Below are 11,733 nucleotides of genomic sequence, written 5' to 3' on the forward strand. Positions count from 1 at the left end.
TTCAGCTTGCAATTCACAAACAATCTCAAAAGTGCTTTTCCTCAATAAAAGTGCTGTGCTTTGATATAGAGCAGGAGTGCTTTGAACATTTTCACTGTGTCACATGGAATATTAAAAAGTTGTGTACTCAAGGAGATTCAGTAAAATTAATGATTTCTATTGCCTCATTAAGGACAGATTTAAGTGAACATGGTATTAAAAAAAAACAACTCTAAGTGTGCAGTGGTAAAGAATACAATGACTGTGAGTACAGTTCAGTGCCACTGCCAGGGTTTGTGCTAAGGCACCAGCAGTTTGCCTGTTGTTGCTCTGCAACAACAAACAGCATCTTGGCACTATTATGAAAACAGCTTTGACCTTGTAGATACCCTGAAAGGTTTCCAAGGCTCCCCAGGGTCTGCAGAGCACATTTGTGAACCACTGTTCTAGGCAATGGGGAGGGATTGGCCACCCCTGGAGCTGTGCTTTAGGGCAGGGGTCCCCAAGCTCCAGGCCTTCTGTTAGATCAGTGGCAGCACTAGATTAGAAACAAAGTGCACAGCAGATGTGTAATTCACCTGAATCATCGCTAAACCACCCCCAATCCCCCGTCCATGGAAAAACTGTCTCCCAAGAAATCAGTCCCTGGTGCCCAAAAGGTTGGCGACCACTGCTTTAGGGCCATCAAACTGGCTGTGATGGCAGAACAAACTGTAGGCTGGAGGGGGACTGGAGGGCAGAGTGAGGCTGTGGCAACCCAGAGGAAAGCAGGGAAGGAGTGTAGCTGAGGTGGGGACAGAAAGGAAGAAAAAGAGGTGAGGGGTGTTATGGGGAGAGGGAATGAAGCCACAGAGGCAAAGCTGGTCCTGATCCTGCCCAGTGACTGGAGATGGAGGAGGAGTCAAAGACCACTACCCTCCTCAAAGGAAGGCATGGGGCCTAATGTCTCTCCGTCCCCACTGTCTTGTATGGAACCAGGCACAGAGGGTTACCTCAATATATGTTACCTAATCAAAGTCAGGTAATGTAAGAACAGCAGTACCATCAGAGAATGGGAGAATCCACCAAGGGCAGCTCGTTGGGGATGGGAAGCAAGAGAAGTCTGTGTCCCTGACAAGCTTCAGCCAAAGGAGGGTGACATAGCAGCAAAGTAGGAAAACTCACAGGTCAGGATAAAGCCAGTCTCACCTAGCCCACAGCTAAACCAATCAGCAAATGAGGCACTGTTGTAACTGTGAGGCATGATGAGACCTCAGGTCAGCATGTCATACAGAACCCTTCAAAAAGTCCTCAGATACGTTAAGTTTATTTTAAAAACCTGAAAAGATATATTTCAAGATATTATTAACAGCAGTTACTTGGGGAGAATGAAATTAAGTGGGTTCAGAATTTTATTTTTTATAGTTCTATCGTATTTGATTTCATTTTGTTATGATACAGTTGTTTTACCTTTAGGGAATAAATGTTTTATTTACTGCATGGTTTTCCTTATGAACCTCTCTGCCATTTTCTTCTTGTGCTTCTCTCTGCTTAGTAACTGTCTTAGGTGTGCCAAGGAGCCCAGCTAATCCCAGTTGCCCAACCGAACACTGAAGTCTCTGACTAACTGCTTCCTCTGGCAATATCAGATACAGATCTACACTGCTTATGGAAAAGTTCGCTTTATGCCACTTTGCTTTTATGAAAGACCTTTGTTAGTATGTATACATTTTCAAGAAATACTAAGAGGGTTTTCCTTTTTATGAGAAAGGATGAAAAGTGAAAATGGAGTTCCGCACATCTTGAATGTTATAGTGGCAGCACGCACCGTGGGCAGTGAGAGCGGCACCACTGAACTCCTTCCCTAGGAACGACACTCAGCATCTAGCTGATGGAGCCTGGAACTCTCTCTGTGAGCATCTGTGCTTGATCTCCATTTATTTTGTGCATCCATTAGCAAGATGTGTCCTAACATAATTGCTTTACAGCATTTCGGCTTAAGGAAGATTTCACCAGAAGGTCCTACTTTCAGATAGACAGGAAATCTGTAATTTCAACCTGACGCAATCTAAAGCGTTAAGTAAGGGACTTCCCTGGAGGCCCAGTGGTTAAGACTGAGTTTCCAATGCAGGGGACACAGGTTCGATCATTGGTTGGGGAACTAAGATCCCATGAACCATCCGGTGTGGCCAAAAGGTAACAAACTTTTTTCTAAAGTTATGTAAAATGGACATCCAATCTTACCTATAGGTCAGCCCAACTCTGCGAAGCGAATCCTCTGTAAACTTGAAACTTCAAATGCAATAATGCTTCTGTCAGGGGCTGCTGTTTTCCAGCTACAGGAGAGCTTTCAATGGCCTCTATGCACAGCAGACATTATTCAGTTCTCCATCGGCCTCTGCTTCATCACATATGGCATGAAAATCTTCAGAAAGCAGAAACGTAAAGGATGTAAAAATATTGACTTAATGACCAGAGAAGATAAAGATCAACCTGTATTCCCTGAATCTGTGTTATACCAGTAAGTAGGTAATCACAAGGCAATCATAGATTTCCCCAGTCTTTAAAATCAGGCATTGGAGCATTTAAAATGCTGACACAAAGCTTTGACTTAACAAGTGTCTGGTTTAAGTTTTCAAATTATGCTTCCACTGTGGCATTCCAGACCCAAAAAGAAGTAATTGGACTCGGATAACAGATATGGACACCTCTGTTCCCCGAAGAGCCTTGCGCAGAAGGTAAAGGCTGCCACTGCTCTGTTGTCCACTTATTTAGAGATGAATGAACTCTGGGTCCGTCTCCCAGTTGTCAGGTCTAAGACTCACAGTGGGGAGGCAAGAGTCAGAAAGGAAAAGCAGATGCTGAGAACAGCAGGTGGCACGAACAGGAACAAGGTTTTCTGCCAATTGCCTAACTATTGCTGGTTTTCCATCTGATGACTTCATTTTCCAAATGTCCACTGCTATTTTTAATCTCATGGTTCCACTTATCAGCTGCCAAGGTTGATTTGTCAATTTCTCTATGCAATGAGTATGTACTTCCCCTTTTCCCAACAGAAAAGCTCTGAAAATGTAGTTTAAATCCGAATTCTAGGCCCTTGTGCTAACATTTCTAAAGTGTTTTCCTAACTGGAAGCCGGATGTGTTTCATCATTACCTCAAATCACATGTCCCAAACTGGACTTGTCCCTAACCCCCAGCTACCACTTCCTTCCTCCTTTCCCTTTTTCTCTATCACATTATCACCCTGCCAGTCACTCAGCCACAGAACCTTGAAATCATTTCTAATGTTGCTTTCTCTTCCAACCTCTTAAGCTCCAACTATTACTACAGTCAGGCTCTCCTTCAGCTTGGTATGTAGTTCCTTGAAAAGTAACACCCATTCATCCTTCCAGGCCCATTATAAATTACTGAGAGAAGTCCCACAAATTACAGGAATAGTCCCTGACTTTTTTTCTACTTCATCCAACATTGAATTGAAAGCACATCTACTATTGTAATACTCAGAGTTGGCTCCCCTCACGCACACGTGGCTCTCCCATGAGGCTGTAAGCTCCTCAAAGGCAAGGACGTATCTTTTTCATCTTTGTATTTCCAGCATCTAATGTAGTATCTGGCACAAAAAGGGGCTCCAGTTAATATCTGAATGAATTATTTCATCCATAAAATATTTCTTTATTGTTCAGAAGAGAACATTAACACACAGAATAATCCTTCCTATTGTGCATTTTATTCCCAAACAAATCTCTGTGGCCCAAGGAAACTATTTCCAAGGTCCACGAAAGTTCAGGTTATGTTCCCTCTCCCTGTGGCCACAATGCTTCCAGGGACAACCTCGAACACCCTTGACTTTTAACTCTTTGCTTTCAGTCTTGCCATAGGTTTGAACCTCTTGGCCCCTTCTTGTTGCCTATAGTAGGGGTTGGCAATTGTTCTCTGTAAAGGGCCAGAGTCAGTATTTTATACTTTGTGTGTCACATGGCCTTTGTCACAACAACTACTCAATTTTGCCTTTGCGGAGCAAAAGCAGCCAGAGATGATATGAAAATGAGTGAGTGTGGCTATATTTCAGTAAGACTTTATTTATGGATGCTGAAGTTTTAATTTTATATGATTTTTGTGTCACAAAATATTAATTTTCTCTTGAACTTTCCCCCAGCCATTTAAAAATGTAAATGGCTTGCAGTCCAGACAAAAACAAGTGGTGAGCCAGATATGGACTGTAGGCCATAGTTTGCCAATCCAGGTTTCCTTTCCTCACCAACTCCATCCTTCTACACATACACACACACACACACACACATTTCTGTTCATTTCCACCTCTAGTAGAGCTAAGTAAAAACAGTCTTCACAATTCCTTTATGGACTTTCATGTTATTCTGTTTGGAGCCACTCCAGGGCTGGGGAGAGAGAAAGTGAGTGGGCTTTTGAGTCATTAGGGCCTAGATTCAGAGTCTAGCCTTATTATGTAATAATGAGGTAACCCTGGACATAATATTTAACCTCTCTTGTGTTTCACTGTCATCATCTATCAAAAGGGAGCAATAACATCTATGTGACAGGGATTTTGTGAGAATGAGCTAATCTGGATCAAGTTCATGGCACAATGCCTGGCTTATAGTATGCACTCAATAAATAGTTAATTGTTACTCTAGCTTGGGATATAGCTTCCTCAGATCAGCTGTGACTCTGGAAAGCAATCCAGCCACTCTGTAAACTACAACTGGGCAGCAGAGAGAACAAACTGAGAGCAGAGTACAAAGGCAGAGACAGAATTTGGAGGTTTTCAGACACGTGATCCAGGATTCTGAGTGCCTGGTTGGCCCCGATTCCTCCTGACACCATTCCAAATTCCAGTGGGCCTCTTTTCCTCCTCAGAAAGAACTTCTGACTCTCACACTACCTGAATCTTCTTAGCATTCCATATGAAATATCCAGAAGAGCCCTGGAACCCTCTCCTCATTCCCACACCTCTTCCTGGTGGGAAGGGTGGGAAAGGGTGAAATGTGACCGGGCCAAATCTCACAGACTGGTCTGCCACCGGATCTTACACAGGTCAAGCACCCAAGTCTCTCTCAATTATTCACGAATTTTCTGCTGTACAGGGAATGAATTTTTTTCAGAGTTCAAAAACTCTACAGAAGCTTTAGAGAAAAAAAAACAAGTACACAAATAAGACATTTCCCCCCATAAAACATCAGTCGGGGTGCAGATAAGACAGATAAGCTTGTGGTATCTTTGTCCTTGATCCGAAAAGCCAGATTTGAGCCTGGCACTTTCCTGTTCCAACACTTCTAATGGGTATCTACTGCCTCTGGAATGACCAAGCTCCCATGCTGTCACTCAGGGCCTCCACAGTCTTGCCCTAGCCCACCCCTCCGGCATTATATCTTACCACTCCTCTACAGAAGTCCTCACCTATAGCCCAGGCAAAATGGATAGTTTCTACCTAACTTCACTGAACAGTTTCCAGCTTCCCACACTTGTACATAACTCAGTCACAGTACCTGTAGCATTTTATTGCACATCTCCCCCTAGACTGTGAGCTAGCCACAGGGCAGACTGTCTGATTCACCTCTGGGTCCCCTACCCCTAGCACAGTGCCTGACATGGGGCAAACATTCAATAAATGTTAATGAATGAATGGAAACATCTGAAGTTATTCTGCCCTTAAACTGCTTTAGTTGGATTCCTATTATCAGACTAAGCACAGTCTAGGTCATTGTTGAGAAGGAGAAAGACCTAAGAGAAAGAAAAGCATGACCAATGTGATCCAAGCAACAGAAAATATGTTTTAATACTGAACTAAAAGAAAACATAGCTGTTTAGCCTCCAGAAGAGAAGATGAAGCCCAATTTGATTTTGGTTTTAAGTCTACAAAAGGTTCTCATGAGAAAATCTTGATCTCATCCTCCCTTATAATCAGAGGGAACTTTTCCATATTCATGGAAAGTGGAAAAAGAAAAAAACAGCTTAAGTTCAGGCTAGAGGGGCTTAAATCGGAGAGAGAGAAGAACCAAATCAGGTAGCACTTTTCAAAAGACACTGTTACTGTACTTTTTGGCAAGTGAATTGAAGGGGTTTGGCTGAGTACTGTTTTTCTGGGCTATGCTACGCAATTTGTGGGATTTTAGTAATCTGACCAGGGATTGAACCCTGGTCCTCAGCAGTGAGAACACAGAGTCCTCTGGACTGCCAGGGAATTCCTGGAAGGCACTTTTGTTAAAGGCTGTGCAAAAGGAAATAAACATGCAGCTCTGTTTCTACTTGCTGTGGAGACCAGGTGGGTGAAACAAAAGTCAGGTAAGACTTTTCTAATGAGTCACTAACTCTGTTTTTTTAGCCACTGACTTTTAATTGACCCTTTTCCTACTGGCACTTTTTGTCATATCATCCTTTGCAGTCCTGTGATGGAACAATCTAGTACAGGCATACCTCAGAGATATTGCATGTTTGGTTCCAGATCACTACAATAAATCAAATCACATGAATTCTTTGGTTTTTTGGTGCATGAAAAAGTTATATCTATACTATATGGTAGTCTATTTGGTACGCAATAGCATTATGTCTTAAAAAAAAGAATGTACATACCTTAATTAAAATTAATCATTACATTAAATCAATTTAATATTATTAAAATTAATTAAAAATAATAAAATACACTTATTGCTAAAAAATGTTAACCATCATCTGACAATACATAGTTGCCACAAACCTTTAATATGTAAGAAACACAATATTTTCGAAGTGCAATAAAATGAGGTATGACTATGTTTCAAATTTTCTTGATGGGACAATGGAAAGAAAGAGAAGGCAATGATATCAGAATAAGACAGTAGGGAAATGGTCATAAAAATATACCTTCTATAAAACCAATACCTAATTGGATATCAATAATAATTATCAATAGTATTACTATTGGGACTTTCCTGGTGGTCCAATGGCTAAGACTCCATGCTCCCAATGCACGGGGTCCTGGTTCCATTCCTGGTCAGGGAACTAGATCCTGCATGCCACAACTAAAGAGCTCGTGTGCTAAAACAAAATGTTCCCATTCTCCAACTTTCTTTACCTCCTTTCTGAAGACAGAATAAAGAGCCCCAGTCTCGGCATTTGAAGTCTTGCAGTATAGTGAAAAGAACACAGGTCTCTGAATCCAACACTAACAGGTTTGAACCAAGCTCTGTCATTTATGAGCTACATGACTTTGGGCAAATCACTCTAATCTTTCTGAGGTCCAGTTTCTTCATCTTTAAATTGGGGTTAAATATCCCCATGTTATAGGATTCTGAGGATTAAATAAATTATTGTGTGTAATACATCTAATATACTCAGCCACAGAGCAGAGTAGAGACTAGATAAATGTCAGTGTTCTTCTCTTCACACCTCTATACATTATGGCCACAATTCATCATTTCAGTTTATTTCCCTTTCTCACCAAATCCATTCCTCTCCCTCTACCTCACCCCCACCTCTAGACCACTGCCCAGGCTGTTCCTTCTCACTGGAATGAACTTCCTTCAAGGCCTAGCATAAATTTTCCAACCTTCAGGAATCCTTGCTGAACCCCCTTTGGTCATGTTGGGATTGATTTCTCCTACTTTGTTTACATTCTTTATTAGATTTACTAGAGTCAACCTGATTTCAGTTATTTATGTACTTATCTGTCTTGCCAACTACACTTGAGGGAAAAGGCTCTGAAAAGACAATTACTTATAGGAGAGCAGGAAATGTGTTGCTCTCTTCTGTGTATATTTCTCAATACCAGGGTCCTGTATGTAGAAAGAGCTCAATATGTGTTTTTGAATTGAATCTTGCCACCATGGTTTTTCCAGTAGTCATGTATGGATGTAAGAGCTGGACTACAGAGAAAGCTGAGTGCCGAAGAATTGATGCTTTTGAACTGTGGTATTGGAGAAGACTCTTGAGAGTCCCTTGGACTGCAAGGAGATCCAACCAGTCCATCCTAAAGGAGATCAGTCCTGGGTGTTCACTGGAAGGACTGATGCTGAAGCTGAACTCCAATACTTTGGTCACCTAATGCGAAGAACTGACTTGTTTGAGAAGACCCTGATGCTGGGAAAGATTGAAGGCAGAAAGAGAAGGGGACAACAGAGGATGAGATGGTTGGATGACATCACCGACTCAATGGACATGAGTTTGAATAAACTCCGGGAGTTGGTGATGGGACAGAGAGGCCTGGCATGCTGCAGTCCATGGGGTTGCAAAGAGTCGGACATGACTGAGTGACTGAACTGAACTGAATCACTGACTGACAAACTTTACAGAAAGCTCCTGGACTGAATTTCTAAAATTCTGCTCTCACTGCCTGACTTGTTTAACACACAATTTTTAAAGTATACTGATATTCCTAAACTAAGAGCCACCAAAACTCATGCAGTTTGCTTCATTCTATCACCCACTCTTTCAACACACTCTGGACTCGTCTAAAGACATTTCTTCAGGATATAGGAAGACATGGCTGGGAGGACATCACTCCCTCATGGAGGTAGGTGACCCTGAAGAACTGTTCTACCCCATCAGTTAGAACGACAGCCACTGAAACCATATTAAAAAGCAAACAGTATTCCAGGCCAGAATACTGGAGTGGGTAGCCTTTCCCTTCTCCAGGGGATCTTCTCAACCCAGGGATTGAACCCAGGTCTCCCACATTGCAGGCAGATTCTTTACCAGCTGAGCCACAAGGGAAGCCCAAGAATACTGGAGTGGGTAGCCTATGCCTTCTCCAGCGGATCTTCCCGCCTCACGAATCAAACCAGGGTCTCCTCCGTTGCAGGCAGATTCTTTACCAATTAAGCTATCAGGGAAGCCCATAAAGCAAACATAAAGAACCCAAAAGTAGATCTGAATGATTTCTAGCTGCCTCTGTTCCCAAGTCTATAGAATACATAGTTTTGACATGTCACATGTAAAGCACTTAAAACAGTATATGCCACATAATAAGTACTCAATAAATGTTCGATATTTTCTTATAAAGTAGCTGACTGGAAGAAAACAGAGTCAGAATCTTTCACCTTTCATATTATCTCTACCACTGACTCATGTCTTGTCCAGTCTTGTCCCTTCCCCTGTCTGGGCCTCTTCCCATCTGTAAAATCGAAGAAGAACCAGATGTTGCCCAAGCTCCCTGTACCTTCAATAAGGTATATTTCTCTACAATCACCAAAGAGCCTTCCTGTTACAGATGGTGAAGCTGCTGGCAAGGAAAAATGGTAGCTGCTGGTTCCCAGAGGAGAGGGACCATGGCAAGGTCAGAACAATTGATTGGTAAACCACCTGTGCACCTTCCCCTGTGTGAACTATAACACATTCAGTGCAGGTTCCTGAACAGAACATCACCTCCTTGCCAACAGAACTCACAGCAAAGGCAAGGCAAGAGGCTGAAAACAATAGTAGCAATGATGGATTCTGCCTTGTGCAGGATTCCTGCACTTTCTTACCTTTGATGCCTATAATTAGGGCACCATCAATCTAAACTAGGACTCTCCTTAGGCACAAAAAGAAGAAAGAACACAAAGGCCCACTCTGAACCTGAAAGCTCATAAAACAAAGACCAAAGTGAATATATAAAAATGTCACTGACTCATCTGACTGCACACATTGCAGAGGCCTACTATGTGCCAGGCAGAGGAGGGATGAAACAGACATGGTCCCTTTCCACCACTGTACTCAGAGCACATCCTGGGGGACATATCCCAAGGTATACTGTAATCAGAGCTATATTCAAGGTGTAGTTTCTGCTACAGAAGATGGGAAGGGGGCAACTAATCCAGTAGTGGGAATCAGAGAAGCTTCAATGACAGGTTACAGGAGACACAGGCCTTGAAAGATGAAGGTGGGGACTCTAGGAAGAGTGAATAAAGGAACATGCAAGGGAGTACTTGAGGGAAATTTAAAAGAAAAAAGTTTATTTTGCCTGGGCCATAGGGTGCAGGTTTGAGAGAACAAAGAGAAACAGGGCAGGAGAGCGATTTGGGAACAGATTATGGAGGGGCTTTTCCATGAGGCCAAGGAGTCCAAACTCCATAAGGTAGGCAACAATGCCAACCAAGGTTTCTGAGCAGAGATATGTTGAGAACATTTCTCAGGAAGATCACATGGGCACCCATGAAAAGGAAAAAGGAACCAAGTTACTATATTACTATGGGATCTTCATAAGTTTGGGCCAGAACCCAACAGCTCCTGTTCACAGAACTTACTGCTCAGGTTCAGCTTCATGCAATCCAAGTTTAAGAGGTGGTCCCTTGCTAGGCCCTATAACCATCAAAATCTGCTAGCATAATAGGCCTCCCAAAGTCAAGAACTCAAGTAGCACTATGGATCACAGAAAGGGAAGAGCTGATGTGGGAGAAGTTGGGGAGAGATCACCAAAGTCTCCAGCTGCCCCAGCTCCACATTAAAAAACAAAACGAAACACCAACCTTCTTTACATTACTTCCAGCCAAGCCTTCTTTACAGGGGCTGAAGCTAAGGATAGTGGGGCTGAAAGCGCTTGGGTCAATGGCTGAAGATCCAGTGAAATAACAGACATGAATTGTCCAGTTCAGTGCTGGGCATATGAGGACTGGTCAAAAAGCACTGACCCAACCTGTAAAGTCGGCTCCACCTGTAAACCCCACTGAGGCTTCAAAACCTAGGTCACCTTAACTCTTCCCCCAAGGCCTTTCTAACGTCCAAAACGACCCAATTCCTAGAAATCACACTCATTTCACGTACCAAATATTCAGCACCCAATTCATGAGAGGTGCCACATTAGGGGACTGCAACTCACCTTCACAATGACCCTCCTGTTCCTTTTTAATAGAAGAGAAGCTAAAGCTCTGGGTGGGAAAACAACTTACACAGCTACTAAGTGGCAGATACAGTCTGTCTCCTTAGGGAGTTAGTTTCCAGGCTACCTGTCAGATGGTCAATGGCAGATCAAAGGCCAGGTGAAGGCACACAGCTAGTTAGGTGGCAGAGGTGAGATCTGAACCCAGGACTGCCTGACCCAAACTCGAGCATTTCCAACATTTCAATCCTGTCACCCACGCTGGCCTCTGATCTGCCACTGACCATCTGACAAGGTAGCCTGGAAACTCCCTAAGGAGACATTGTATCTCACACTATTCTCTCTCCTCACAGGACAGCGACCCACACACGTCAGGAACTTTTAAGTGAAAACAGTTCACTTTAAAATAATGGAGTGCACAGATGTGAAACATTCCTCACATGAAAAACTATTCATGACGTTGGACTGCCTGAGCCTCGGGCCCAGCCATATAGCCTAATACGTACCGAGTCTCAAACCCGCCCCTGGCTAAACTCCGACGTCGGACACCTGTCACAAGCCAAGCCCCAAACCCAGGCGCTGGCTGAGCCTGGATTGGAGACACACGATGCGCCCAGAGCTCGTCCCGGACGGAGCCTCAAGGAGAGTCTTAATGAAGCTGCTCCTTCAGCTGTCCGCCCCCGCCTGCCCGGCCGGCCGGCAACAGAATAGAATCTGGTCGTGACCTCGGGCCGTTCTGAAAGCCTTGACAGCTCCTTCCCAGGAACAGGACTCATTCACGGGCCGCCCCTCCCTCCCCCGTGGGCGCCCCATTTTACTCGCAGGGATATCTCGCTGTCTGGGCTTTACCTCAGCTGACTCCTGGCGGAATAGGTCGCTCGCACTCCACCTACAGAACGCTCCCCCGAGAACGCGGAAGCGGCAGTACTAGCCCCGAGGGGCGGGCCCGACCCAAGAGAGGCGTGAGGGGCGGAGCTGCGCCTG

The 11,733-nt window shown here is 43.7% G+C and overlaps 1 protein-coding gene across 3 annotated transcripts in view; it reads right to left on the reverse strand.

The window, feature by feature from the left end:
• MKNK1 (MAP kinase interacting serine/threonine kinase 1) overlaps positions 1 to 11,693 on the reverse strand; it is a 45,479-nt gene extending 33,786 nt beyond the window's left edge. For all 3 annotated transcript variants that reach the window (XM_010847881.1, XM_010847882.1, XM_010847880.1), the window contains exons 1-2: positions 11,599 to 11,693; positions 2,203 to 2,383 (exon numbers count right to left, since the gene is read on the reverse strand). The gene's annotated coding sequence lies outside the window, so the exon portion shown is untranslated. The remainder of the gene's footprint in view (positions 1 to 2,202; positions 2,384 to 11,598) is intronic.
• Positions 11,694 to 11,733: the final 40 nt, after the last annotated feature.

The sequence above is a fragment of the Bison bison genome, unplaced genomic scaffold, assembly GCF_000754665.1.
Source record: "Bison bison bison isolate TAMUID 2011002044 unplaced genomic scaffold, Bison_UMD1.0 scf7180017864256, whole genome shotgun sequence".
In the NCBI taxonomy this organism is placed as follows: Eukaryota; Metazoa; Chordata; class Mammalia; order Artiodactyla; family Bovidae; genus Bison; species Bison bison.